Source organism: Mercenaria mercenaria, chromosome 15 (assembly GCF_021730395.1).
Source record: "Mercenaria mercenaria strain notata chromosome 15, MADL_Memer_1, whole genome shotgun sequence".
Lineage (NCBI taxonomy): Eukaryota > Metazoa > Mollusca > Bivalvia > Venerida > Veneridae > Mercenaria > Mercenaria mercenaria.
Genome location: NC_069375.1, coordinates 33,260,192 through 33,266,191, shown reverse-complemented (window position 1 = coordinate 33,266,191; position 6,000 = coordinate 33,260,192).

Genomic DNA, 6,000 nt, shown 5'->3' with positions numbered 1-6,000 from the left:
TTATTCTATTTAGATATGAAAATAAGACCACTTTTGATGGTATGACCTATATTGGCGTTAATAAAACCAATTGTCGAGTTTTCACTAAAAGAAGCTCGTTCTTCTGGCTTAATTTTGGTATTTAACGCAGAATAATGACATGTTTATGTAATAAAAACACATCATATAATTTAACATAAATAGATCTAAATGTATATGTAAATAAGTCAATGAAAGAAAAACAGATTTGCTTAATATTCGTTAATGACGTCACAAACGTTTGAGCAAATGGAGAAAGATTTAGGCAATTTTAGCGACGAATTAAACAACGACTAGGAAATGTATATCCCCCCAAAAAATCACTTTCCCCACAATTTAAAATAGCGTGTTCTCGTCTATCTAGCGTAGAAAATATACATTTTGTCGAAGCACGCGCCGGGGATAACTATTCCTGTCTTTCCCTGGAGAAAAACATTGTCTAAAATAGCGTGCACTAAGATGACGTCACACAGTACTGACAGTACTGACATTATTGTGACGTCACACACTATATAAGACATGTCTGGATATACAAAAACCTTTTTGTCTCCACGATCTATTTTGAACGTGATAGGCAAAAAAATAATCTAACATGCCTGCCTGTGTAAGACCGCGGTTTTCCCAACCCTCGGGACAGCTGGGATAAAAAACCTCGCTAACGCTCGGTTTTTCATTCCACACTGTCCCTCGGGTAGGGAAAACCCTGTCTTACACAGGCAGGCATGTACGATCCTTACATGTATAAGTTAGATAATACATAAAAGTGTGTAACCGGCTGGTATCATCATGCGCGGGGGAATCTCAGGGAACGTAATTTGGATAGCAAACGAGCCTCGTAGAATCTCATGGAACGTAATTTGGGTAGCAAACGAGCCTCGTAGAGGCGAGTTTGCTATCAAATTTCGTTCCCTGAGATTCTCCCAAGCATGATGATACTCGCCGGTAACACACGCGTATGTATTGTCTAACTGATTTATTGCATGATTAAAAGCAGTAAACAGAAAACATTTTTAAAATCTCTTAAATTTAAAATATTTAAAAATATTTCCCCTCTTGAGCCTCCCGTAGAAACATTTCATGAGAAACCCCCAACTGCCACATAAAAGCCAGAAGATGGCGCTGGGCAGGTTTTTATATAAATTATGCATGCTTCGATCAGAGATGCCTTTTTCAAAATTTTTAATAAACTACTGAAAAAAAAGAGTTATAAAACGTGGATAAATACACATTGAAACATTCTTTATCAATTGGTGCAATTATTTTTTAAAACAAAAAGTTGTGACATAGAGTTTCAAAAATAACTTAAACTAACTGCTAAAAATTTGAATTTGTCGGGAGGCGCTAACGAGGTCACGAACCCTGGAGAAATAGAGAATGTGTGGCTAATTTTATCAACAAACATGATAAGCAGCAATGGAATTAACACCTAGAGCATATTGTAAAGCTTTGTCAGAAACGTAATTTGAATTTTTAAACTGATTAGAATATCATAATTATTTTGCAGTTATATTTTTATATTACTTAAAAATCAAGTTTTAAATCAAGATGTAGAGAACTAAACTACAGAAATAAAGTAATAAATTATTTCAAATAGCTTATCATTTTCAATACCATTAATATCACAGCAACACTTGCTAATTTGTGTGCATTGTAACGTTCTACATCCCAGACAGAGAAAACTGTGAGTGATACCGGTGTGCAACGGAATTTAGAGCACGGCTAGCCGTGGCGATACCAGAATTTAGAAAACACAAAACTTCAAAGGAAAATGCCGCAGTCATGCAATAATAAAAAATACAGACAGTACGTATAAGTTAGATAATACATAAAAGTGTGTTACCGGCTGGTATCATCTTGCGCGGGGGAATCTCAGGGAACGTAATTTGGGTAGCAAACGAGCCTCGTAGAGGCGAGTTTGCTATCAAATTACGTACCCTGAGATTCTCCCAAGCATGATGATACTCGCCGGTAACACACGCGTATGTATTGTCTAACTGATTTATTGCATGATTGAAAACAGTAAACTGAACACATTTTTTAAATATCTTAAATTTAAAATATTTAAAAATATTTCCCCTCTTGAGCCTCCCTTAGAAACATTTCATGGTAAACCCCCAACTACCATATAAAAGCCAGAAGATGGCGCTGGGCAGGGTTTTTTTATATAAATTATGCATGCTTCACATCAGAAATCCCTTTTTCAAAATTTTAAATAAACTACTGAAAAAAAAGATAAAAAGTGCATAAATACGCATTGAAACATTCTTTATCAATTGGTGTAATTGTTTTTCAAAACAAAAAGTTGTGAAATAAGAGTTTCAAAAATAATATAAACTTAAACAGCTAAAATTTGAATTTGGTGGGGGGGGGGGAGGCGCTAACGAGGTCATGAACCCTGGAGAAATGTGGAATGTAAACAAACCCCACGTGGCTAATTTTATCAACAAACGTTTCATGTATCGATGAAATTAACACCTAGAGCATATTGTAAAGTTTTGCCAGAAACGTAATTTGAATTTTTAAACTGAATAGAATATCCTAATCATTTTTGCAGTTATATTTTTATGTTATTTAAAAAATCAAGTTTTAAATCAAGATGTAGAGAACTAAACTACAGAAATACAGTAATAAATTATTTCAAATAGCTTATCATTTTCAATACCTTATCACAGCAACACTTGCTAATTTGTGTGTATTGTTCTACACCCCAGACAGAGAAAACTGTGAGCGATACCTGTGTGCAACGGAATTTAGAGCACGGCTAACCGTGGCGATACCAGAATTTAGAAAACACAAAACTTCAAAAGAAAATGCCGCAGTCATGCAATAAAAAGTTGGTTGTGACATTTGTATTTCCAACATATTTTACTTTTCAATGAAATTGTATTCCCTTTATCTATTTATTCATTTAGAGACAATGTTTATTAATCCAAAATCATTTAAAACTATTTAGATGCAACTAAAGCGTTTCCCAAAAATTTAAAGTGAAAGTAGAAATTTCCATTGATAAACACAATGGTTATTTGGTTGTCAGGAAAGGGGGCAAACATTTTAAATCAATAAATATGCGTACTTTATAAAATGAATTACAAATGTCGTTTAGATCTAATTAATATGTAACAATATAAATGAACCCATGTGTGTACTTTTAAAGTGCTATTTGTATTCATTGGCATTTGCTACAGACAGAAGAAGAAAAAGAAAAATTCCACTAAAAGTCAAAAAAAATTTTTTTTATTGGGTTTGAAAAGCGCTGATCATATGTACACAAATATCATCGTTAATCAAATGAATTCAGAATATTATTAAGTTAGAATGAAATGTCATCCTAGCATTAAACATTAATGGCGATTATGGTATTTTGAATAATCATAATACCTTTCTGTTGCAAGAAAATTCACGTGAAGTGCATGATAGAATACAGACAGGTAACGAAGGTTAGATCATTCCCCATAACAGCCCGAACACTGTCTATAGCAAGGAAAAAGGCATATGAAATAAAAATAATACATTCAAACACGACCCGATTTGTTTTCCTATTAAACAAAGAATGCTTAAAACTGTGTGTTATTATTCAATAATTCATTGTTCTGACGTTATAATAATATCTGTCATGTGTTTACGAATCGGATAGAAATATCCGTCCCGAGGGCACCTGCGCATTAGGCGGTAATGAGGCTTGCCGAATTACCGCCCATACGCAGGTGGCCGAGGGACGGATATTTCTATCCGATTCGTAAACACATGACTGATATTTTTCTTGCATATCGTATACCTACTAGAATTTCATTCTGGCAGATTATTTTTCTTGCATACCGTATTTTACAAATAATAGGTAGATATATTTACGTAGCACTTTTTTATTGTAGAGAATGAACACAAAGCGCGGGAATTAACGTCGGTAAGCAGACGAGACGTCATGATGTTTTGCGTTACGCACAATAACAAAGTTCCACTTTAGTTTTATCGTTTGTAGCGTAAAGTTATGCTCTTACGGTAAACAAACGTATTTTGAATCGAGAAATATGCTATACGGAACGGAGAGAAACTATCAAGGTACCTGCTTTTTTCGTATTTTACATAAACAATAAATCATCAGTGCATGAACCACTAGTTGTCATTAACAGCACGAGAATCATCTGGCATGGGGAATGCCAGATGTCCGGTGTGCAAGAACAACCATGACATCATGGCGTTAGACGGCATAGCGGCGCCCTGGTAAAAAAAAAAAATATTTATATATATATATATATAAAAACAAACAGAAATTATGCAAATATTTGATGGATATTGGCAAGGTCGTACATAATGGTCCTTGAAAACGTGTTAGATGCGCCCGCGTGAAATAGTCCTTCGCATCAAAACTCCAAACAATGATCTTATTAAACGACAAATCACTGATTGGGATACATTATTTCTTAATAATGCAAAAATGCTTAGAATCAGTATATTTTAAAATATCTGTATGATGTATGTTAGATGCATCACAGCAATGCAATTTGGTCAATGCCTACCTTGACATCCAAAAGTGCGCCTGCAATACACGCAAAAGGAAAAATGACACTTCTTATCTATAGCAAGGAAAATGGAAAATGAAACATTTATTAATAATTTATGTAAAATAAATAAGTTTTAGAATAAGAATAATATCAATCAGTGTAATTCGAAAACTGAACAAGTTCTTATTCAGTTGTATTAAATCCTCTGATTATACGTATGTAATTGTGTTATTCAATAATAATATAAACATGCTGTTGCGGGAGTAGTACATTGAATTGACAGAATTATTAGACATTGTCGGCTTAAGTTGATGTTGACAATGAACTGTGAATGTGCTGTAAATCCTGGGGGTCTTCTCAAGACATACTAATATTTCATTCCCTGTTACAATAGCTGACATTGTTCATGACACAACGTCATTCAAGTATTATATAAACAGACTGAATGAAACTGAGTCTTGGTTATGTTCTATGCTTGTATAGGAAGTAATTAAATTTGGGACAATTTAAATGAATGTTAGTATAGGAATGTTCTCATAAGACATTAGAAGAGTTACTTTAATCGAGCATGAGTAAAGTGTTTTTATCAAGAGCTCTCCAAATAGACACGTTTTTAGAATAAGATTTCTTTTACAAAAAGATAGTAATTCTACAAAAGTTCCATAAACTATGTTTCCAATTTCATTTGATACATTTTTTCTGCCTTCGCCATATGTACGTCCGTCTGTCCGTCTTCATATAGCCTGATCTAGCTTCTCAAAATCCTCTTCTAGGATTTAAGCGAAACTTTACAGAAATGATATTATGAAGCCTTGTTGTTCGTATCCTCGGGGGTGGGAGAGGTGGGGGTGGGGGCGTTTGCGGAGTCAGTGTCCCTTAAAAGTAGTTAGTTTTTGAATGGAATGTCCGAACTGCTTCAATTCCGCTATTGTGGAAAGGTAAATAGTTATACATAATCAGTTCCGAATAAAAGTAATGCTCTGGCCTTTCTAAAAATCATATTATATAATATAAAGAGTCATCATCATACTTTATATAAAGGCTACAGCGTCAATAATAGTAAATATACTAGTAGGCAAGCTGGCGAGGGTAGCGAGCGGAAAAAAAAAGAATGGACATTTAAGGATATTTTCATATAATGAAAAATGGAAGCATTGCCGAAAGGGGAGTGCTATCGCACCCGTCGCACCCCTCCCTCCCCCCTCTGGCTACGCCTTTGCAGTATATGTTTCTTTGTTGTAAGTTAACATTAACTTCCCCGTTTTATTTTCATAGCAAGGAAGAAAATTCGTTTTTGAAATATCTCTCAAGTATGACTATAGATTGACGAGCACTTCAATGTATAAAAGACTGTCGGGAAAATAATATGAAAAAAAGAGGATACTTTGTTTAGGATTGCGCACTTTAAGCACATAATTGTAGTCACTGAAAGTTAAATGCACGGCTTCTACCAGTTTCATTCACTAGCCAATAGGGATACACA